The sequence below is a fragment of the Castor canadensis genome, chromosome 10, assembly GCF_047511655.1.
Source record: "Castor canadensis chromosome 10, mCasCan1.hap1v2, whole genome shotgun sequence".
Classification (NCBI taxonomy): Eukaryota; Metazoa; Chordata; class Mammalia; order Rodentia; family Castoridae; genus Castor; species Castor canadensis.
This window is the reverse complement of record NC_133395.1, coordinates 121,345,601-121,371,275: the sequence shown is the minus strand read 5'-3', so window position 1 is coordinate 121,371,275 and position 25,675 is coordinate 121,345,601. Positions and strand designations below refer to the sequence as shown.

The 25,675-nt window shown below is 36.8% G+C and overlaps 1 long non-coding RNA gene across 1 annotated transcript in view; it reads left to right on the top strand.

Moving 5' to 3' along the window:
- Positions 1–3,207, top strand: part of LOC141411518 (uncharacterized) — a 122,456-nt gene extending 119,249 nt beyond the window's left edge. The window contains exon 3 of the long non-coding RNA XR_012436331.1: positions 2,655–3,207. This is a non-coding gene — a long non-coding RNA (uncharacterized lncRNA). The remainder of the gene's footprint in view (positions 1–2,654) is intronic.
- Positions 3,208–25,675: the final 22,468 nt, after the last annotated feature.

Genomic DNA, 25,675 nt, shown 5'->3' with positions numbered 1-25,675 from the left:
CATGCTAGGCATTGTTCTGAATGCTTTACATATTTCACTTATACCTCATTGAAATCTCCTCTTTGTGGAGTGTATACCCAGGCTTAGAAAGACTAAATAACTTGCATGAGATCGTCTATACATTTGCATCACTTTAGATAGGGAGAGAGATTTATGTAAAGGATTGCCTACTTGCACTTCATTTGAGTTGAGAATTTGGCACAGATGAAGTGTGACTTCTGTGCCTATTCCCCCAAGTCTCTTTTCACACCCAATATTCCTCTTTGCTAATATGGTAGCATTTTTCTCCAGTTCTCTAAACACCATGAGAAGGATGCCAGAATTGTGATGAAGGACAATGTAACAGCTTAGACAACAATTGCACATTGTCAGAGGATGCTTTTCACATTCCAGAAATGGATAAGCTTCCAACAGCTGCATCACCAAAATAACCCAGAGTTCCATATCACATGGGCAATGTTAAATAGTATGTAGACTCTGAGGTTAGAACCTCTGTATTCAGACCTGAGTTCCCTAAAGAACGAGGCTGGGAAGGGTAAGAGAGCTGATATAAACACTGCCACAATACAAGTGGCTGCGGGTGACTCCTCTTTTGCCCCAAGATGATGAAAGATAATTTCCCTTTCATTATAACAAATCTATTGTAATGGTCCCACATTCATGTTAACTTTGTTGGGGACATAAATGATCCTAAAATTTTAGGAACTGAAGCATGACTCAAGTGGTAGAATGCCTGCCTGACAGGTGAAGCTTGAGTCCCTGAATTTAAACCCTAGTACCACCAAAGGCAGGGGAGATTCCATCAATGACCCATTTTGGTGACCTATATTGACTATGTAAATTAAGTAATTTCCAAATCTCTTCTGTTTTAGACCAGGGACTCTTTAGTATGAAGACTTCCTTTGATATTCTAAGGTAATTCATCCATTTACTGCAGGCCATCTTCTTCTCTATAGAGGGTGATTTGGGCCTTTCCTTTTCTCAAGAGATGTTTGATACTGTTTGAAGATATTTTTAATTGTCACAACTGATGGTGGGGAGGGCTCTTGGCATCTATGCTTTTCAGAGCAAAGGATTATATGGAAAATGTCAAGAGCGCCAGGGTTGAGAAACCTTTACTTGCTCATTTAGCAAGGACCGAGTCCCTGTTAGGTACTAAGACTGTTCTAAGTTCTGAAACAACTTGCCAAGATTCCCACCTTCACAAAGCTTGCATTATATATTTAAGCCCAAATTTTTTGAAGCTCAGTATTTGCTAAATAAGCAAGTAAATAAAAAACAATTTACAAAAGCAACCATTTTTGATCTTAAAGAGGGTTTACCTTGGATCAAAACTACAAAAACCAAACTACCACACTGCAGTATTTAGGCAAATTAAATCTTGTTCTGTGTGTGGGGGGGGGGTATAAACCTGGGTTTCATTTTCCTATCTCTTGTGAGAAAGAGGAAAAAGTAATTTAAATTTCTTTCTTTAACAATTTAATACAGAAGGAAACAGTAATCACATGCTAGGAAATCTAAAATACTGGAAATAAATAATGAGTAGAAATTTGTGAAAATGTTATATATATCTGCTTATGCTGCTAACCTGAACTTTCTAAATCTTTCCATGGGCAAATGGAAAGCAAAGGCCAATTTCAGGTCTGTGTATTTTTGGGGTGTTTGGTTTGCAAAGGGGACACTGATACACAGGACAAGGGATGATGTGTGTCTAATTTTAAACAAATATAGCATTATCTCTCAAACCAAAGATCAAACAAAACACCTTTATTTTCTAATGTCTCTATCTTAAGTGCATTCAATAAATCATACCAGGATATATTTAAAATTCCATCACAAAATACAATTCCACAGCCTTCCTATTGGAATTCCTAGCAATGCAATGGGATAATTCTTAGTTTACTATCAGAAATGTCATAAATTTCATATATGAATGGCCTATGTAAACTCGCATCATAAAATGCTTTTACTATTTATGTCTTTTAAACAAAAGGTAACTGTGTAAATTTGGATAGGTTTGAATATATGCAAATTAGAGAACCAAGACTAATATCAAACCATTCACCATTGGCCCCAAGGAATAATAGTAGCAACTATAATCATAATAATGACTCTTGCAATGCGTTAAGTTTAACTAGATGCTGAACAGAATGCTAAGAGCCTGTTATGCACATAATTCATTTAATTTCCTCATCATACCTCATAGAAGTATGTACTACTGTTACTCTCACCACGTAGGTAAAAAAAAAAAAAAACCCACATAGACTCAAGGAAATTAAAAGTCTCAGCTAAGGTTTTATGGAGAATAAACAGCAAAGTCAGGATTTTACTCCTACTCTCATAACTTACCAAGAAAAAGATGATGTACAGTTCTCATTGTAAATTTGAATATGTCAGAAGCTTGAGGCAAAAGTATTTTTTCTTGTTGAAACATAAGCAAAATTTCTCTGGAGAAATGAAGGGAGGATGGGCTGCATATTCTGCTGGAATGGCTGTTAAAATGTGTGAACATACTTTAGCTCAATTAGATAAAACTCCTCCCCTTTTTCAAAGTCTCAATCATTCTAATTATTTTTTCTTTCATTATTAGATGTGTTTACCAAAGTGTTCATTGTTTTTCACATTCTACTTGGATTATTTCCATGTTTTCCCAGACTCATGGTGCATAATAGCTTTGGCTTCCTCATAACAACCACTGCAATTTTTGAATGAGGTAAATAAAATGCAGAATGGAGGCATCTTGCCTTGGGAAAGAGACTGGCAGAAGAGATGATGGAATCTGATTGGCTGAGTTCATCACATCCTGGCTGGACTACTTCTTAGTTGTATGACCTTGGGTAAGTCACACTCTTGTCATTCAGTTTCTTTATCCATAAAATGGACACAATAGTTTTATCACACCCATCACTTTGTAAAAATGAACAAATGAGTTAAAATAAGTAAAGTACCTAGAAGAATATCTGGCATCACATAAGTCAATATAGGCTTTTACTAAAAGACCAAGCAATTATGACCAAGAGCAATGGTAGAGCTGATCAGTCTATGATGTTAGTTTCTGAGTGGTTATCATATTACCATGCACTACTTTTAATAAACACTCTTAAGAAATCATGTATTTTCTCCTACTTCCTTTTAAAATTATCATTTCTTTCACTTCTCCCCACCCACCCACCAATTCTCTCTCTCTCTCTCTTTTTTTTTCTTTTCTTAAACCCCTAACCTGTCAGTGGATCTGGGAATTTTCTTTGGAGGTTAGTAACATTGGTTCATTCAAAACATTCTTTTTGGGAAGCTCCCAGATACACATATACTTCCTAAGATTATATAATACAATAGGTTTTTTTTTCACTGATGATGATAAGTAGAAGTTTGGCAGAGATTCTCATGATTCTCTTAAAAATAGTTTTACTTGCCAATACTTGTAGTTTCTTAATTATTTTATTCTTATTTTAGGAAATTATTTATATATATAAAACCTTACAGATTATAAAGATTGGAAAGATCAGATTGATTCTACCACATTTAATAAAAGAGTGTAATCTACATTGTGCTGCATGTAGAAACTCTCCAGATCGTCTTTAGACTTTGTCCTTCAATAGAACAAAATGCCTTTTGCATCTGCACTGAATGAAGTTCAAGAAAAAAAAAAAGCTTTATATTGCTCAGCAATTATAAAGCCCATTTACTTATTCTTTCCTAATCTAAACCATTAAATAAAAAACAAATTTGAATCATTTCAACTCCAAGACATTGGAATTTAACTCCCGTGGCACTCCGTGGTCATGTCCCACAGCTTGAGGATCCTGTGGGGACACTGCCGCACCCAGTCACACAGAGAGAAGCACAAACCCAATACCTAAAATTAGGGTTTTACTAAATTATACCATGCTGCACTTTTACACCTGCTTGGCAAATAATACCTAGAAGAAAGGTACAATTACATAGGTTCTTTGCCAGAAATAGAAGACGAGTTAAAAATAATAAACACTTGAAATGAGAGAAAAGATGAAAGGAAGGGAGGGAGAGAGAGTGAGAGAGACACAGAGAGAGAAAGAGAGAGAATACATGAAAGACGCTTTTCCTCAAATCACTGTCAGCAGATATCATCAACATCATCATAGATTACTTTTATTCCAAATTTACTGTGTGCCTGGTTCCATGGTAAGTTGCTCAGAATGCTGTGAATTAATTATCATTGTCCACATTTTATAAATAATGCAACTGAAGCATGGGTAAGTTAAATTACTCACCGAACTTCATTCAAGTAACTGGATACCAAATTACTTTTGAAGCCAATAATTCTCAAGAATTTGAACTAATTTTATACCTTCTAAAACAATATACATCTCTTAGATCACAGCTGGAATCTGGAGATTCTTTTTTGCTGTTTTTTTTTTTCTTTCTGTATTTTTTAAAAATTGTGCTGTGGGTGCACTGTGGCATTTACAAAAGTCCTTACAATGTATCAAATATATCACATTGAATTCATCCCCTTCATCATTCTCCCTTCCTCCTCCCCCCATTCCTGGAATAGTTTCAACAGGTCTCATTTTTCCATTTACATACATGTGTACACAATATTTGCAATGTATTCACCCTCCTACACCCTTTCCCCACATCCTCCCTGCTCCCACTGGTGCAAGACAGTACCTATTCTGCCCTCCTGTTCTCTGACTTTGAAAAAAGAAGAAATGACAGTTTTCTTTATTTAAGACAGCTATATACAGGGAGTTTCCTTGTGACATTTCCATATATACCTGTATTTTAACCTGAATTGGTTCATCTCTATTTTTCTTCTTTCTACCTTAGCCCCCTTCTAATGGTGATTTTAATAGATTTAAAAGTTCTGTCTGTGTCTAGAATACATCAACCATATTCATCTTCTTAACTTCCTTCTTTTACCAAACTCTGTCTCTTGTATGTGACCTATTTTTCATAATAATAATATTGCTTGTATTTGTGTTAGATCTATATTCTACATATGAGAGAAAACATGCAGCTTTGGGCTTTCTGAGCCTGCTAGCTTTGCTTAAGATGATGCTGTCCAGTTTGGAAGCTGAGATATTGCTGAGACTGTTCCTTAGTCACCAGCCCCATTGTTAGGGAAATGGTTTGCACACATTCTCAATTCTTACATGCCCTTTACTTTCGGTCTTGTTACTGATGATGCAACATCATGTACTCTTAAAACACGTAATGTTCCCATCTTGTTTTCAGAATATCTGAAGAATTTCTTCTTTTACCTTATTTCTGTAGGATGTTAAGTATTAATGAAGTGACAGATAAAACCTTTAAGTTAATCACTACTTAGCTCTATTATTTCCACAGCCATAGGTTCATTATGCTCAAAGATGGTAAACCATCTTTATGAAATTCTTCATCTGGTGAAATGAAGGTTGGATTGCTTTTTCCTTGGTGTGGTCTATAAATTAACCAAGAGAAAAATATAATTTTCTTCTGAATGGCTTTTATCTCTATATAAAGATCTCTTAAGGGATTAATGAAAGGGACAAACCAAACAGGGGTACATAGTAGCATATATGAAAATGTCACAACAAAGCCCCTGAACAAGTAACATATATTAATAAAAACATTAGAAAAAGACAAAAGTAATGTTTTTGGTTTAATGTATGTGTGACATTTATTTGTATTCATGGAGAGCTTATAAATAGGAAATATAAACACATTAACATGAGTACTTTTTGTACTCTATTTGTTTTACTTAATATTTACAGGAGTAATACATATAAATTTTTAAGTAATAAAGAACTATATAAAGTAAAAGTCCCTGTTTCCTTACCTCCTACTTGTATTGTCCAGGAGTAAAAAATTTCATATATATAATATATAATTTGTATATATATTTATGATATTTATGTGAATGCATATATGTATATCATGCATATATTTGATATATAATTATCTCATATATTATATACATATTATTACATGTACATATATTATATATGTCAAAAGCATATATATACTTTTTGTAGCAATGAGGTTAAATTGTAAACATAATTTATATATATTTATATAAATTATTCTGAAACCTGTTCATTTCATTGCATTTTATCTCAGTTAATTTCCTTATCATTACATGAAGATATGCTTCATTATTTTCAAATATTGTATTGCATTTTTAAATTTAGATGTAATATAATTTATTTAACAAATCCTGTGTTGTTGAACTTTGATATGGTACCTATATTTTATGTTGCAAATATAGCAACTTGTAAATATTGATATATTCATGTTTTTATGAGGTTTTGATGTTAGTGTCCCAGAAATAGAATTAGCTGATCAGATAAAAAACAACAATTTGATAGATCGCCCTCTCCCTCTACTACCTACCTTTATTGCCAGAAATTTTCATAAGCAACTACTGGGTGCAGAAAGGGTATCCATTCAACGTCATGTTTTTCATGAAGAAAGGCCATTTTTTTGGTATATGATTCTTTAAGGATCTTGAATCAAAATATTACTTGTCTACTCGTAGTGACTCTCTTCCTTGTTTAAAAATAGAACTCAATCGGTGCAAAGTTTCAATTAGGAGGAATAAGTTCTGGTGTTCTATCAGTAGAGTAACTTTAGTTAACAATAACATACTTGTCAAAAAACACTAGAAAAGAAGGTTTTGAATGTTTCACCACAAAAAAATGATGGATGTTTGAGCTGATGGATGTGCTAATTATCCTTATTTGTTCTTAATACAATGCCTACATATTTGGAACGTCATATTTCAACTCTGTATGTATGTGCAATTATGTGTCAATTAAAAATTTTAAAGAGTAGAACTCCTAAGTTTTATCTGGACATGTGGCTATATAGATAAAGACCACACTTCCTGATTGTAGTTAGGTGTTCTTGAATAGGTAAATTATGACCCATGGGATGTGGGAAACAGTGATGTGTGTCCCCTGAGTTATTGTCAAAGAAATGGGCCTGTATTCCTCCTGCCTTTCTCTCCTTCCACCAGCTGGGATCCATGGATGACGGCATGAAAATCAGCAGCTCCTTGGAGCTGAAGATGACAGTCATTGCAGGATAATATAGTCCTCTGTTGTATGATCTGTTACAAGGTAGTGCTTTGCTTATGCCATTAAAAACTGGGGAATTATTTGGTAGTTTTAGGTATTTTAAACTGTACCCCAATACAGAGTCCTCAGTGCTCAATCCAAATGGCGTATACATTGGGAAGTCATCCACATTTCCACCTCATGTGGCCTTCTGTCAATCAGAACTCGGTACTTTTATCCCATACTCTTTGTACATTGAAAACATTACTTTAGCCTTTATAAATAAATTTATAAATATCATAATCAAACATTTCTTGTTTGTATCAAAAATGATTGATTGGTCTAGAAGTAGGAAAGCTTGTTTCTTTTTCTTGTCTCTATCCTCAGCTGCCATCTGAAGAGATGGAGGGCCTGGGAGCCCTCAGGAACAGTTCCTTAAGTTGACAAAGGGCACCCAAGATGGCCCAGCTTTTGACATGCTAACTTAGGCTTTTCTAGAATACAACCTCTCACAAAAGTAGGCTGTCCCACAGAGAAGATTGAGAAAGCACCAAAACCTGTATGTGGTGTGTGCTCAGGAAGACTTGGATGAGTTCCTGTTGTGAGACCTTAAGTTCTTATGAGATTGTCTAAAATGAAAAAAAACCAAAAGACAAAAAACATAGCAGTAGGGCCTATGGTGGTTCCACCGTGCTGCACACACCATGACAGGACCAAGCCTGTTTCCTTATGGAGGAGCAGAAAATTGTGGTGAAAGTGTTGAAGGCATAAGCACAGAGTCAGATAACTAAATTTAAAAGAAAATGAAGCTTTTTTGACTCCTAAAAATAAATGGACTGATTGATCATTGATCCACAACTTGACATGGTGACTTTCTCAGTGTCACCAAGGCCTTTCCATTTGCTGTCTGAATGTCATGTTATCAATGTCTCTCTTGTAAAACTGTTGTGAGGGCTGTTTCCATTTTGACTTGGCATGCAGAAACAGAAGTTAAATTCTGGGCTTTTTATTTGCTTGCTTATACTAAGAGCAATTATTCCTTAGGGTAAGGCAATGAATATTTGAGTGAAGGAAAATCTAAGTATGCAAATCCATTCCTAAAGTTATTAACTATTTCAGAACTTTTTTTGCTGAAAGTGATAATTCTGGTCAAATTGGTTTTTTTTTTTTTTTTTTTTGGAGGGGCCCTCATGGTTTCTCTTATATTTATTTAGTGGGGTAAAAACATTTTAAGGTCCTTGAAAGAAAGCTCAGTCATAACTTTAGATTACTCTCTTAATTAAAAATTGTATGATCATTTAAAATTGCCTTGGTACTTGAAATTTGTAACTTCCAGTCCCATACAATAATCACATTGGAAACTGGATTAAAAGTTAAATCTCCAGGAGCTCATGCAGGCGAGAAGTTTACGATGGTGGAAGATGGTGTGGCTTACTGCTTCTTTCTTTCCTTGCTCCTCCTTTCCCCTTGTTAACAGCTTTCTCACAGCAATGAATAGGGTCCCATGAGCAGGAAAGTTCATAACTGATTGACACTGTTAGAAACTGTTTTCAGCCTGCGAGATTTTTCTCTTCTTCAAACTCTCCCGACTCCCTCTGTGCTAGGGAACACTCACTGCCTCTCCTTGGTATCAGCAAATGTGCCTCTGTCTCAACTGGTAACTTGCTCCTTCTGTGGCTGCCTAGGAACTGCAGTCCCTCAGACTCTCTTCTCTTGAGGCTCTATTATCACTCCAGGAAAGTCTTTTTACAGTAGAACCTAAGAGAGACAATGACAGCTCCCTTACATGTGACCCACAGCAAAGACTCCTGATTCCTTTTCCCCAACAACTGTAAGAGAACAGGTCACCAAATTTTCCACCTCTCTTTGGCTTGTCCACCCTTACTTAGCAAGCCTGGTACACTTCTCAAAAGGAGAACAGGTAAGAGTTCACTTTTTCTAACTGTTGGAGAGCACACTGACCCCCAGTTCATATCTATAGGTTTTCAATTAGTTCAATGTACTTCTAAGGCTTTACTCAGCCGTTCTTAAAGCCCTCCAGTAGAGCCCAGGGCCTCATAAAACTTTTCTGCCCCTATTTCCACAAAATAATGTTGACAATTATATTTTATGATTTTGGGGAATAAAGATGAATATAATCAAACTGGATTGATTTTTCTTCTCCTGATTTTAAAAGAAATTAAAATTTCTTAGTAAACTCCCAAAGACGTGCACAAGACCCCTGACACCTCCTGGGTCATGGAGCAGTCAACCCCATGTGGGCCTAGTATGTTGAACAAGTGAGACTCATGGGGTGCTCTAAGAATACAGCTTTATTATTGTTTTCCTCTAATTAACAATCTATTAAGCTACTTCTGGATGCTATGCACAACAGACATCTGAGGTTTCCAACATTTGAATATATTAAATCAAATAGGTGATGAATGGTGATAGAAATAATAACAGGAATATAGTGCTAAAAAAAAGAAAAGAAATCACAAATGATTGGAATGGATTATGTTATAAGTTTTGTCTTTTCTGGGACAAACCCCATTTAGAGAACACGGACACACTTTGGTTTGGTAACAGTGGCAACATTTACCCTTCATATTCATAAGGAATACTGCTGCCTACTTGGATCAGGAGCTACCTGGTATGGATGGATCTATGTAGCACCTGTGTACTTCCATCAGGTTTTCTAGTCTGTTTCTAGACTCGGTTTCTTCACTTGTAAAAAGGTTTAGAAGGGCTGGGTGTGGTGGTATACACCTGTAATCCCAGCACTTGGGAGGCTGAGACAGGAGGCCTAGGCTTCCTAGCAATATCCTGACCCCTCAAAAAAATTTTAAGAGAGATGGTCTCTAATATTCTTGCCACTCTAAAATGATTAAGGTAAGTGAGTTAAACATTGTTAAAAATTGATGAATCCAATTTAAACCTGTTAAGTAGACAGGGGCTATCTATCTATTATTTCTTCTAACAAATGAAATATTCAATAATTACTTACTGATGTCTACTTAATACAAACAGTGCACTAGGTATTGGAGTCACATTAGGAAGGCTGCCAGCACATAGGGATTATGAAAGTTTAGGAATTGAATGCATTGCCCTCCTCATCACACATCAGTGTACCGAACATCATGGAAAAATTTCCCAAGAATGTCATTGGAAACCAGGCCACCTCCACACTGTGTGCTTAAAACCATGCTTAAGTTTTCAGTGACTCCTTTGTCTTCCTTGTAGGGGAATTTGTTGGGTCAACAAGCCCATAATATGCCTGTACTGTACTGAATTTTATATGTTTTCATATTTTCTGTTAGAGGACAAGGGCTGCTCTCACAGGGTAGAACCAGGTTTCATGTTGAGTATGCAAGTTCCATTTACATCACAGCCAAAATAATGCAAGCCCCTGTTTAACATTTAGTTCTGGAGAGACAATAAAAATACATATTCCTGATATGTGCCGACAAGGGTTGCTCCATCTTTTAATAAAATTACTCTTCACTTAGATCATTTTTCCTCTTCAACTCTGAGTTTCATTGCATACTCAATAATATGTGAATCTCTATCTGAAATGAGTTTTTTTCAAAAAGGCTTTGTAAGTCAAGAGTGACTTTGTGATGTAATATTAATTTGATTAAATTTAAATACCATATTGCTCACTTGTCTTGTCTCTATATTTCTTCTACAGATTACTTAGTTCTTCACCTTTTCATCTACCCATATCACATAAATTAGCCACCATATTTTTTCAATTTATGGAATCCTGAGTTTATTATGCTCAGGCAGTAAATCCATGCTACAGATTGTGAACTAGATAGACTTTCATGTACACTAATCATAAGAAAAGACAGAATAAAGCAGCAAGTCAAGGTAGCCTGAGATTTCAAGACAGAAAGACCTCATCTCAGGTTTTAGATGACATGGGAGAACTGTGTGACTTTCACTAAATTACTTATTCTCTGCTTCAGTATAGAAGATTGGGGTGTAATGATAGCAAGTAATCCTCATGTGGTTGTTTGAAGATGTGGCAGCTTTAAAAGATGCCCCCCAAACTCTGACACTTCTCCCATAAGGAGCAGGGTTGATTGTCCCCGTCTAGTTAATTTAGACTGTGTCACTGACTGTTTGACCAGTAGAATACACTGGACCAGTTTCTGGCTACTTGCTATCTCTTGGGGTTCTTGCTCTAGTTCTTTTTTTTTTTTTTGGCAGCACTGGGGTTTGAACTCAGGGCCTCATGCTTGCTAGGCAGGTACTCTTACGGCTTGAGCCAGCCCCCTTACTCTAGTTCTTGTTCTGGGATCCAGCTATACAACTATGACGAGAAGTCATAGAAGCTCATAGGGAGACTCATATGGAAAGGAACTGGAGCTCCTTGCCCTGGGCCATGGCTGAGCCCAGATGGCAGCCAACACCAACATGCCAGCCACATCTGTCAGAAGAGTATCCTCCAGCTCTGGTCAGGCTGCCCCAACCAACGCCATGTGAAATAGATGTGAGCCTCCTCTGTTAATTACTGTTCGGAATCCATAAGTGATTATAGTTGTTTCAAGTTACTAATTTTTTGAATGGTTTATGATGTAACAATTTTAATCAGAAGAAAAATTAAATGAGATAATATATTTTCAAATGTGCTCATATAGCTCCGGGACATGAAAAGGACATCCAGGACATCCTAAAAAATATCTTATTGTGGGTTAAAAATTGAAAAGGATATTAAACTTTCATACTCCCCCCCATATTCCAAAGAATATTAGGAGTAAAGACTCTTAGAGACCATCTGGGTGAGAAATGACCACTTGATGGTTCAAATGGCTAATAGGTTTATTTTATTTGGTATATTTTGTGTTTTAAGAACAACTGAACAAGCACTTTTTATAAATATGCACACATGAAAATCCAGATTTTAGCTTATCTCCTAAAAAAAAAAAGATTATGTATCTGGTCTACCCACACTGTCACAGACACCACTGAGCTATGATGAGTGCTACGGTGGCGTTCAAAGGTAACGATTTTCAATGTTTTTACAGCAATACCTAAGATAATCACATTTTCCTTATCATCAGTATAAACATATGCCTCTAAGCTGAGGTTCCCGACCAAGGGTGATTTTGCTCCCAGGAGAACTTTTTGCCAATGTCCAGAGACACTTTTGTTGTCATGTCTGGGGAGAGGTTGTTACCATTATTTGTGGATAAAAACTAGTTAGAGCTATTGTAACATAATGCCATTGACTAGGTGGCTTGAACCACAGAAATTTGTTTTCTCACAGTTCTGGAGGCTGGACATCCAAGATCAAGGGGTTGACAAGGGTGAGTTTTTCCTGAGCCCTCGCTCCTTGATTTGGAAATTACTATCTTCTCCCTATGTCTTCTTATGGTCCTGGCTCTGTCCCTGTCTGCATTCCTAATCTCCTTTTCTTATGAGGACATCAGTCATATTAGATTAGGATCCACACTAGTTCTAACCTAATTCTAACCTAATTTTGTCTTTAAGTACTCTATGGCCAAATTCTGAGGTACTGGAAGTTAGGACTTCAATATATACAATTTTGGGTGACACTAATCAGTCAATAATAGCAAGGATGCTTCTAAACATTCTACAGGGTATAGGATGGGTGCCCCCTACTCTTCAAACATACACATCACAAAAGATTATCTGGCCCAAATTTTCAACAATGGCATGACTTGTGTCTAGAACCCAGGAGATACTCAATAATTTTTTACTAAATAATTGACTGCATGACTAAAATACATAACTGAAACAAAAGCCTGACAAAAAAATAATATTTATCCTGACTACACATGATACATTCTGAAATTTTCTCTTCAATAGTCTTATTTTTATTTACTCATTGATTGATTCCTTGTGGTACTAACGATTGAACCTAAGGCCTCTTGCTTGCTAGGCAAATGCTCTAGCACTTGAGGCAGGCCTCCAGTCCTTTTGCCTTTTTTTAGTTTGTTTTTCGGACTGGGTCTCGTGCCACCTGCCCAGTCTGGCCTGTAACCATGAGCCTCCTTCCTCCACTTCCCATGTAGCTGCAACCACAGGCACTTGCTACCACTTCCACTTGCTTTTGTGACAGGATCTTATGATTTTTGGCTGAATGGGACTTGGATGGTGGTGATCCTTCTATTTTTACCTCCTAAATAGTTGGGATTACAGGCACCATGCTACCTTACTTGACTCGCTTCAATTTTTTTAATGTTATTTGCAACCAGTAAATTGATTTCATGATCAGCTAATAGATTTTGACTCAAAATTTATAAGTACTTAAAAATCCCATAGTTCCATATTTAAAAACAAATATGACATATAGAGTGCTATGACAAGTCAGTTCAAGTGCATTTTTAGCAGAGAGACTAGATTTTATTCATTAAAATTATTTTAAGGCAGTCTGCTAGGAAGGCAATGAAGGTTGTTCAAATGATGCTATAGTTCACTAAGTCACTCAGGAGTTTCTTTGGGGAGATCACACATTATTTCCTTCAAACTTAGAGAACAATCATGATGTTTATTAATTTATTTAATTAATTTTGGTAATAGTTGAATTTGATCTCAGGGCCTTTCACTGTTCCAGCCCCTTTTTATTCTGAATTTGTCTTTACTGAGTGACTTTCTTATTTATCATGCTTGATTCTGAATGCCCTTTGGTTGCTATTGATACTTAAATTCACCTCAAAAGGTGACTGACTGTATGACCCCTGTTAGTACAGTCAAAAGAATGTGCCATAAACTTGAGAAGCAATTCCCTAAAAGGACTTGTCTAATATTTTCAGGGGGTTAAATTAACTATAAGAGGAATTTGAAGGGAGTTATTCCTATCTGCATAGTAAGTGCTAGTGATTTTCTCAGTGCATGCAAGAACGTAGGCTAGGGAATACGGGAACACACGACTGTGTATAGTTCCTTTTTCTGATCATCAGTACATTTTAAAGAAAGTTTGTGTAGCTTTGTGGTGAGAAAAATTTACATGTCCACCTTTACAGCAATGATGGAGAGACATTTTCCATGAAGGCATATTCTAATGCTCCTAGACACTGGAAACCAAATGAACTCTCTTTAGTACTTTATGCTACACTCAAAAGATAGTTAAAATACATGTTTTCATTCTTTGTTCTGAAATTATCAAAATAAATGTTACATAAATACAATTCTATTTTAATGTAATGGATCATAAATCATGGCATAAGGACCAAAAGGATATTTTACTATGGATTGTAAAAGTAGTATATGCTTTTGATGAAAAAGAAATCTTAACAAAGTGGTAAAAAATGAAAAGTCTGATTTTCTAGAGGCGATCACAGTTAACTGTGTCATCAATATCCTGGGAACATTTTGAGCACATAACATTTTTGTGCAAAGGCAATGCATGGTATTCAAATTGCTCCTTGCCTTGCCTTTCTTAATTAAAAATTTATCCTGCAGATCTTTTATGTCAAAGCATTTTTGCTTGTCCCATTATTCTAATAAGTACCTATTACTTCATGCTATGTGAAGTGAGAGATTATCTCATTAACGAACAAGTAGGAAAGACATTTAATTGCCTTTACTCAACTTCATTTTATCTAGGATTCTATTCTCCTGATTGGCCAAAACTTAATCTCTGTCAATTCAGGGTTTTCCTGTTTGACATTTGTCTGAGTTCCTTGAGGCTTATGTAGAACAGAGAGGGCATGGGCGAGGGGATGGCCTTTTGTCCTTGGTAGTTGTAGTTCCATGTGGGCAGATGAGGAGATGTACGTTGTCCCAGCTGGTCCTCAGTCATTGATGTAGATCTCTGACAATCATCCCTGGCTTCCACTCCAGGCCCTTTGGATGTTCTTAATACGTCTATGTCACTCTCAGACATACGGAATTTCTGAGCCATGCTGGAATTGGGGAAAATCTTGCAAGTACTCTCAGATCTATCTTTTAGTTACCGCAGAGCTATTCCTACTAGACCCTTCAGCACTATGTCAGAATCCTGGCAAAGCTAGGGGTCTTGTAATTTTCTAGAACTAAGTAGAAATTTTCTTTTCTCTCAGACTCAGCAAAATAAACAGAGGGAGCACACACATACTTTCCCTCTAACTCTTCCCTGCCCTCCAAACCCAGGAAATTTTTATCTACAGGGTCAGGTAGTTGCATTTCTCTTAATCACTTCACAAGTTTCCAGATGTTTTATTTCAAGGTCTAGGCCTTTGAAATTCAAAAACCAAATATTCTCTATTCAGTTCGTATTTGCGTTCCGCTGCATGCACCACGTGTTCCCTGAAGCAAGGCATGCAGTACACCAGATGAAAATGAAACTCAAGTCCCCACCTCGAAAAAAAGCTGACATCACAAGTGCTATCTCATCACATGTGTTTATGTCCTATTTATGGTTCCTTATAGGTATTCATTTATGTTACCTTTATTTATGTTTCTGTTGTTGTTACAGCCTACAATAAATATCCTTGGACACGGAACTTGAGAGTTTATGTTAGAATAGTAACAATAAAAATCCCTAGACAAAAGACGTTTTTCAAAGACTGATGAATAGCATCGCTTTCCCCTCTAAAACGGTTACACGGTATATGAGTGCCTGTTTCTCCATAGGTCCACCTCCTATGGTTTATCACTGCATTTTTTTCTGTCTGGCAGCTGAAAATAGTATCTCTTGTTTTCTGGTTTTGCATGTCTTCAGTGACAAGCATTCTTGAATACACTTTCATAGATGCTCTGGCCTTTTAGACCTTGTTTTCCCCAAATTACTTCCTGACATGCAAAATATAGTGTAAAATAACCCTAAATAGGATTTAAAAAAAGATTTATGCATATTCTGTTTGAGGACACAGGTTATGTAGTGTTTAAGGCAACTTACCTTCCAGGCTATTTCAATGATAGCATTCCTGGATAACTGACAGTTATCCCTAGATAACTATTCTCCAGGGATAGGAACAAAATTAACAGAGGATGAAAAAATTGAGCCGCTAACACAGAGTTAATAACTATGCTTTGACAATGTCACCATATCTCCAGACTGCAAACACAGACCTAGCTCTCATCAAAATGGCATTTGTTCCCATGCTCACATGATAGCAGCCATGGGAGACAGCAAACACAATCAGTGAGTGTCCCTTGAGCATGTGCAATTATGCAAAGATTCCAATAACTAATTAGCACAATGGATTTTGGTCTCAATTCAAATGTTGCACAGCATCCATTTTATATGTCCTATGCTGTCACTGCCTCAAAGAATTTCCACTACAGTAGATTTGTTCCCAGTAAGAATTCTACAAAGAGAAGCTAAAGAAGTCCTAAAACAACTTTAACAATGAGGAACTGACTACCAACTGTGTGATTAGTTTTTTGCATCACTTTAAATATGTAACATCTAAAATACTTCTCACTCTGTAAATCCTTTCCGTGTTCAGATATTATATTTTCTATTTCATACTTAGCTATATCCCACCCAAATTTGCATACTTTCTTACAGCTAGAAAATACTGTGAAATCTGAGTAACTCCTAGGCTGCTTGCAACCACCACCCTTCACCTTTATCTTGATTATAATTGCTACCATGTCCTACAATCCCACTAGGTGCCAGGCAACCCTGCAGAATAATTATCATCACCCATTTTTACAGATGGAGTCCAACACTCACAGAATTAAAATACTTGTCCAAAGTCAGCATCTGGTGAGTTTCAGGACAGGTTCTGGGAATCTCATAAATTTTGCAAGGGAAATGAGGGAGATTTTTAATACAAGCTGTGGCAGTTCTCAGAACAGACTTTGCTGGAATTATCACTTAATAGTTCCCAATGCCAAGGTTGCCCTGCATATAATTTTCCCTCTGGGCAGTTAGCTGTCCCTTCAATACTCTGAGAGTTCTGTTTAAGCCTGCTTAAGTATTATAAGGTTGGATGAGGCAGCATGTTGTATAAATCCAACATGAAGAAAGAGACCATATTAGGCATAGACTGGATTCCTGATTCCTTGTCCATCTTTTAGCTACATTCTCTCTATGATAGACATGGCCCTAAATGGACCCCCTTTCTCTGCTCCCTGCTCCTTCTTAATCAGAAGCTTCTGCTCTACAGTCTTCTGACCTCTCATCGTACTTTGAGTGACTCACTGAGAGAGTGTGGAAAATGCCTTTCCCTCATGAGCAGGAAGAGTGGAAATGGGATTTGGTGAGGAAGGGTTGGGAAGATATTTTAATTCCATGGAAGGGGACTAGTGGTAGTTGAAGTGTGTAGTTAGATATGGGTGATGGGGCCCTTTGACAGTGTCCTAAGATGACAGGATTTGGGGAAAACAATGCTCTTATGGTACATGTAACTTGGGCAACCATTCAGGGTAGCATTGTGGCCAGATGGGCACAGTCTTCAGAAAGAGACTTTAACCACTGAACACCAGAGCTTCAAAATTCAAACCTTCCTTGAAGTCAAATCTCTCATTATCTTTACCATAAAAATTCTTCCAAAAAGTTTAAGACAGACAGAGAAGTTCTCATTCTACCTGGAGAATTTAGGTTGAAAACCTCTAATTTAACCTAATTTCTTCATTTTGCAAAACTTAAGGTTCATAGAGGGAAAGCCACTTATCCAGAATCATACAGAAAAAAGAAACACTTGGGTTCACGTTATAATTCTCAAGTGGTATTTAGAAGACTATTCCAGTTTGATACTTATGATCTAGTTCATATATAAATATTGCAGAAAATTTAAGTTTTCCTGACAAGTGTATTTTCCTTTATAATAGCTAATATTTCTTAAATTTAGCACAAGACCAGACTCTTTGACTGTACTGTCACTTATCTTTACAATAATGCTGAGAAGGAAAAAATTGTACAAATCCCTATTTTGTAGATGAGCAAATAAAGGCTCAGAGAATTTAAATCATTTAGTAATTTCTAATATATTCATGTATCACTTAATGATGGGACTAAGTTCTCAGAAATGCATTGTTGGGGGTTGGGGGTTGTTTGTTGGGCAAACAACAGAGAATACTTACACAAATATAAGACTGCTGCTGTACTACATAAACAGTTTTTGCAGTAAACTTTTCAATAAGTAGAAGGAATACACTTTAAAAATTAGTGTAGTAGAGTCACAGACAGGTAGCCTACTTGTTAATCATCATTATCAAGAATTACGTATTATACCTAATTATATTGCTGCATTTTTGTCTGACTGGCAGCATTGTAGGTCTGTTTTACACCAGCATTACCACAAACACATGAGTAGTGTGTTACAGTCTGATATTGCAATGGCTATGACATCACTAGGCCATAGGAATTTTTCAGTTCCAGTATAATCTCATAGGACCATCATCATATATGCAGTCTGTTGTTGAGGGAAATGTTTTGTGGCCTGTGACTGGATATAGAGTTGTATTTGAATTTGTAAATTCAAAAGCAAGCTCTTAACTGCTGTAACATATTGAGCCCCTTCACACTATTGGAAGTATTTACAGCAAATCCAGGGCCCTGCCTCAGAGGGCTTGTGCATACTGTTCTTTCCACCTAGAAGGGTCTTTCTCTAAATAGCCACAAAGTTGAAACACTCATTTCTCTGTCACTTTATCAATAGATTTTTCTGACCACTTCGTATAAAATGCCTACCACTGCTCTGCATCCTGACTTCTTATCTCCTTCACTCTGTCTCATTTTCCCTACATAGAACTTATTGTCACCTAGCATGTCATATATTTACTTCTGTGTTGTATCTACCTCCTCTCACTAGAAGTGTTATTTCTATGAGGTCAGGAACTTGAATCTGTTCCCTGAACCTTCAGAACCTAGAAAAGAGTTTGGCACACAGAGGTACTCACTAAATATTTTTAGAAAGAATAAAGGAATCAATCAATCTAGCACACAAACAACTGCAATCACGTCTCCATCATCAGCCTCATAATCTCTCTATCACAGTAGTAGGTGGGGTACTCCAGGGAGTCTGGTTTAAAAGCTCTCTGGTTTTGCAAAGAAATCTAATTTAGTGGAAGCAAATGAGGGGATACATTTTTTTCTTCACCACCAACAGCTGAGAGAAGATTGGGCAAGTCTGCTCTCCTTGTCTGCCCCTGTGTTCCCTTCCTCCTTGCCTAGCTCTGCATGTTTAAGTGTCATTGTAAGAAATGTGGAAGAAGCATCTTTCTTCCTTTCCATAAACCTACCACGTATCCCCAGTGGGTAACATTTAGCAGTGAAATGTTTTTGACTCCAGCACTTATCAGTGTTTCTGAAATATACAGTATAATAAAATAACTCAAAGGTAGTGCTTTAATCAGGAGCCAATTTAATGAATATTCAGACAGCTCATTGTTAGGAAATGAGAAAAGATTGTCAGAATATTTTCATTATAGTCTCAAAAGTCATTCAGAAAAGAGTGCTAATGTTCTTTGTGAATAATACACACACACACACACACACACACACACACACACACACACACACACACACACACATACAAAGAGCAGGAAAGCTTTTGCAGCTGACCAGTGGAGGGTAGCTATATGCTACAAGCATAAGAAGAAAATATAAATGTGAGAGCTAAAAAAGCCAGCCATAGTGATAAAGTTCTCTGATAAAATCTACCTCCATTCTGGACAGACTAGTTCACAAATAACGATCCTGCCACCAAAAAATCACATATTTTCTGATATCAGAAATGCTCATCAGAGTTAATACTATGATACTTCATTAAACAATGAGCTTCTGTAGAGCTAAGAGAAGATAAACAAAAGGTAAATATTTTGGTGAAAATTTATAGCCAATGATAGATTTTAAATGAAAATTAATATTCCTCTCATTTGATTAAGAGAGTATGCTTTATTCAAAGGCTTTTCTTTTGAGGGTAAATTAAGATACTCATCTTAATTCTGCTTAATGTTAATTCAGGAATAATCACATTCTAGATTCTGGCTATATACCCACAATGAAGACAGAGCTTTGACATTGAACATCTTTTCTGGTTCACATGGCCAAAACCAAAATGTTGGAAAGGATAAACTTTCTATGAACTACATAATTTCTGAAATTCTTTTCTACTTGGGCTTTGGAGAGATCAGTTGAAGATAGACATGGGGTAGAAAAAAAAAGCCAAATCTTTCTTTTATGTTTAAAATGTGCTCTAATTTCTTTTCCTTATCCTCAGTTTTCTGAGTTCCTATCTTTACAGTTCAAGCCATTGGTATTTTGATTATTTCTTTGAAGCACAGAAGTCATATGAAGTGTACATTTTCTGTGGGCAAATAAATGCAAATAAGAGCTTTCTGTGTCTGCCTAAGTGATTTTACTTAGAATACAAATAAGAGAAGCCAGGCAGACAGTGAAAGCTATTTTTACATTCCACTATTAGCTTCTAGGCATAGCAGATTTGAGAGGACATCTGTATTCAAGAAAGCTCAATACAGGGATGGTCTTAAATGAAGTTCTCATCTGCAGTGCATGCAGAATAGGGCTCTCACTGGGAAAAGGTGATGTTTTTGCATGACAAGAGGAGCAGTTTAGTGCCTCACTCACAAAACGCATATAATATCAACTGCTACCAAGCTAGAGGGGAGCTTGGGCAGTTGGAAGAGAACAGAGCAGACACTGAACAGATCTCAGATGCTGAAAATGGCTGTCCTCATTCTAACAGCCATTGCAGTGACTCTTAAGTTTATCAGCCTGGTGTGAATTATGTCTATCACGTGACTGCTCTCAGTTCTGTTCTCTGCCCTTTTCTACCTGACTATGCATCGCAGGAAACTACATTTCCCAGGCTTCCTTGCCTTCTGCTCTGATTTTAGCTAAGGGAAGGCTCTAAAGGAAGCCTGGGGAGCAAGCAAAGGGAAAAGCCAGGAAATCTCCCCCAGTCCTACTCCTAATTTTCCAGGTGGTATCTTCAGCAGGAGCTGCGATTCTGTGTGGCTAAAGATCCTGGAGGGTAGCACCTACCTCTGTGGTCTAGTTTCCCTCCCTACAGCCCATCAGGCAATCTCCATTTTCTGAGCTCTGATGTGACCCCCTGTGCTTTTCTTACTCCAGCTTTAGATGGTCATGGCTTCCTTGCTTCAGCTGTGCTCCAGGCTACCCCACTGCTTGTGAGTTTGCTTTCCATTTCTGCAAATGGATATTTCCATGTTTTGGTTTTGGATGTGAATTCCCATATCTCTCATTTTCTTACACAATATTTTATGAATTTAGGTTCTGATGGGGGGGTTCTTTTCTCTGTTTTATTCCCTAGATTGACCGTGTTGGAAGAAAAAACATGTTTGATAATTATGGAAAGATTTTTTTTATAATGTGAAGACTCTACAATCTCATAAATAAATGGAAGGAGAAAGAAGCATAATCCATTATCAAACAGAAAATATTAGTCTAAGCTGATCATGAATCCACAAGAAGTCTATGAAAGTGTTGCTGATGGTGAAGGCTGGGGTGGGGGGTCTTAGGGAGAGATAAAGAGACCAGATAGAGCATCCTCTACCCAGTGTTTCCAGGTTCTTGTCATCATGAGAGAAAGAATTAGAGACTGGACAAAGTAATAAATTGGGAGATAGTTTTATTACAAAACAAAAGTAGAGCCACACCCAGCTGGCTTTTTGGACAACCCATTTTATGATGAATCTTAATGATGGGGAAGTTTATTAGTGAACTAAGGTGGGAAAAGTGAGGAATTCCCAAAATAAGCAAGTAGGGGAGTTTTCCTGAAATAGAGTTTACTGCCTTTGTCTTATATGATTTTCTCATATGTCATGGTGTCAGATATGTGATGGGAATAGCCAATTCTGCAAGGCTAATGATATGGAGATGCCATTACAATGAAACAAAGGAAAGTGGTCATCTGGGTCAGCCATGTTGGTTCCAGCTGTTTCTGGGAAGGTCTTGTTTTTCAGTGTTTGAGCAGTCACAGGACATCCTGCCATAACACCTCTGCTGTTGCTTCAACCTTTGGCCACCTTGCCATTGACTTCCTATGCTATTTAACCTGCCTCAAAATGATGCAAAAATATTTCCTTAATTTTTCTACCAGATTAGTGATTTGTTTGATATGCTTTTGGCTGAAAGTAACAGAAAACCAAGATAAAATTGGCTTGAAAAAAATAAGAAAGATCTATTTTTCTTCTCTTTCCAAAAGCTAAAAATAGGGCATTTCAGAGTCTGATAACAGAGTGGCTCATTATTGCTTGAGTTGAAATTCATCATGAACCTCTAAGCTGACTTCTCCCAGTTGTGAGATGGCTGTTGTAGTTCAGGCATGACAGCTCCAGTATATATCAAGATGTAGGAAAGGATAATTTATTTCTTCCTTAGGCCTCTTTGGGTTTTTTTTAACAGCAAGGAAGACTTTTTGAAATTTCTGGTACTCTTACCTGAGTATCTCCTTGATTAGAAATATCCTATATGCCTCTTCTCAAATCAATCACTGACAAGGGAAATAGAATTACTTCAAACAGCAAAGTTCAAATTAGACTTACACTGGGGTTGGTAGAAAGCCCAGGCAACTCTTAAAGTATGATGCTGACCAATGACTGAACAGTATCAGGAATCTGTTACCCTATTGGCTAAGGAAACAACAATGTTTCAGGTCACCTAGAAGCAGCACTGGGGTGAGCACAGAGATACATTCTTTGGACACATTTCCCCCTTTATTTTCCATTCTTCTTTTTTCTTCTGTCTTTTTTTAACACCAGCTCCTGCTAAATCACTCAAGCAATCTTGAAGTCCTCCATTGTTTCTGTCTCTTTTCTATAAGAGTGAAGGTGGATCCTGATGGTTGGTATCGCCTTATAACCTGCATAAAACCTAGATATTTTAGTATCTTTAGACTGTACAAAGCTACAAGATAAATATGGACCATACTCATCAGTGTCTTGCTTTGGAAACTTGGTTTTTCAGAAGTCCTATGGCATTGTTGAGAGGTCTGTGCATGGATGTCATTGAATGGGGAGAGCACAAAGTCTCATGGGGTAATGGGATGCTGTAACAGCCAGGTAGCTACTGATTATGTGCTGGCAACGAATGCAACAGGTTACAGACTGGAGTGCTCTTTGGCACAAGCTACATACATGATGGACAATTTTAACCCATAGGAAGACTTATGTGGGTAACTCGCAATGAGTCCAAGACATGGATCACAGGTTTTAATGATGTCTTTGCAGATGGTCTTTCTCTTGCTTTACTCAGTGACCATGCCATATGTTATAGGATAATATCTTTTTAGAAAAGTTCCTTGGGGTGAGGTCATTGTCATTTATAAATTGTTGCACTTATTTGCCTACCCCTAGACATATCTCCACATCTTTGTTATCCCTCCTCACAAAAGACCTGCCTCTTCTTTTATCTTCTAGACTTCAGAGGCCCATATATCAAGAGCACAAGCATAAGCTGCAGGAAAAGTTATTTCCCTTTCCATGAATACCTTTAATGTTTTCCAAATGGTGAGGAAGAAACTCTTACTCTTTTTCATAGAGTGCAGGTTTTGGGGTGAATGCCTTGTTAAAATGGGATGAGAGCTCCTAATGTAGGAAAAGAATGAGTACTATAAGAAGTTAAGTCTCAGATAAAAATAAATAGAACATTTTTATCCTATTAAATAACTAAATTCTTTGCAACTATTGATTGAATGTTGTGTCTTTAATGTGTTTTACATTTACAAAAACTCATTAGGAGTGAAGAAATAAGGCTTGGAAGGATGAAAGGGATGCAGAATATCAGACACCCCATGTCATCCCTTAGATGACTGCATCCTAATTAAAATGAATGTCTTTTTTTTCTCCTTGTTTTGATTTTATTTTTATTATCATATTATTGCTGTACTGGGGCTACATTGTGATATTTACAAAAGTTCTTACTTCTACTTTGCCCACCCTCCATTCTCAGAGTAGTTTCAACAGGTCCCATTTTCCATTTTCATACATGAGTACATAGTATTTGCACCACACTCACCATCCTTATCTCCTCCTTCCTCCCATTGGTGCCAACTCTCAGACAGGACTTTGCTCTCTGTTTTTGAAAAAAGGCATTTTTGTTTAAGATAGCTAAATGGGGAGCCTCATTGTGATATCTCCATATGTATATGTGTTATAATCTGAATTGATTCATACCCTCTATTTTTCTCCTTTTTATCTTAGTTCCCTTTTTATGGTGATTTCCACAGGTTTAAAAATTCTGTATTCATTCTTGTACAGAAAGTATATCAACCACATTCACCTTCTTAACTTCTTTCTTTTACCTTCTATCTCCTGTTAGTGACCTCTTTTTCATAATATTGCTTGTATTTGTATTGTGCCTATCTCCCACAGGTGAGAGAAAACATGCACTTAAGAAGTAAATAAGGAGAGATTCCAAGATGGCAACTAGAGGGAGGTAGGAGAAAGTGTGCTTCCTAAAGTAAAATCTTGGCTGTAAGAGAGAAAAAACAAATCACATACAAAGGTAAACCCATCAAAATCACAGCAGACTTCTCAACAGAAACATTAAAAGCAAGAAGAGCTTGGGGTGAGGTCTTCCATGAATTGAATAAAATAACTTCAAACCTAGGATACTCTACCCAGCAAAACTATCATTCAAAATAGATGGAGCAATAAAAGTCTTCCATGATAAGCAGAAATTAAACAATATATGACCACAAAGCTACTACTACAAAAGATTCTTCAAGGGATTCTGTACACAGAAAGTGAAACCCAACATAACCATGAAAGGGCAAGCTATACCAAACTACAGGAAAAGAAAAAGCAAGAAAGTAGAGAGTAACCTCAACTTAGGTACACACAATCAAACCTTCAAACAACTAAGAAAACTAAATGACAGGAATCACCACATACCTATCAGTCCTAACACTTAATATTAATGGACTTAATTCCCCCATAAAAAGGCACCGTTTGATGAAATGGATTAAAAAGGAAGATCCAACAATTTGTTGCTTACAGGAGACCCATCTCACTGACAGAAATAAGAATAGGCTTAGGATGAAAAGCTGGAAGAAGATTTACCAAAACAATGGCCCCTGAAAACAGGCAGGAGTAACAATACTTATCTCTGACAAAGTAGACTTCAAACCTACATTCATCAAACAAGATAAAGAAGGACATTCCATACTAATAAAAGGGAAAATAGACCAAAAGGAAATAACAATTAGCAACCTATATGCGCCTGATGTCAATGCACCCAATTTCATCAAACATACCCTGAAGGACCTAAAAGCATATATTAACTCCAACACAGTTGTTATGGGAGACTTTAAAACACCACTATCATCAATAGATAGGTCATCCAAACAAAAAATCAATAAAGAAATCCAAGATCTAAAATATGCAATAGATCAACTGGACCTAGTTGATGTCTACAGAACATTTCATCCAACTTCTACACAATATACATTCTTCTCAGCAACCCAAGGAACCTTCTCCAAAATAGATCATATCTTAGGGCACAAAGCAAGCCTCAGCAAATATAAGAAAATAGAAATTATACCATGCATTCTATCTGATCACAATGCAAAAAAACTAGAACTCAACAACAAAAATAAAGACAGAAAACATGCAAAGAGTTGGAAACTGAATAACTCATTGCTTAATAAACAATGGGTCATTGATGAAATAAAAGAGGAAATTAAAAAGTTCCTGGAAGTTAATGAAAATGAAAACACAACCTACTGGAACCTATGGGATACAGCAAAGCTGGTCTTGAGAGGAAAGTTTATAGCCATGAGTGCATA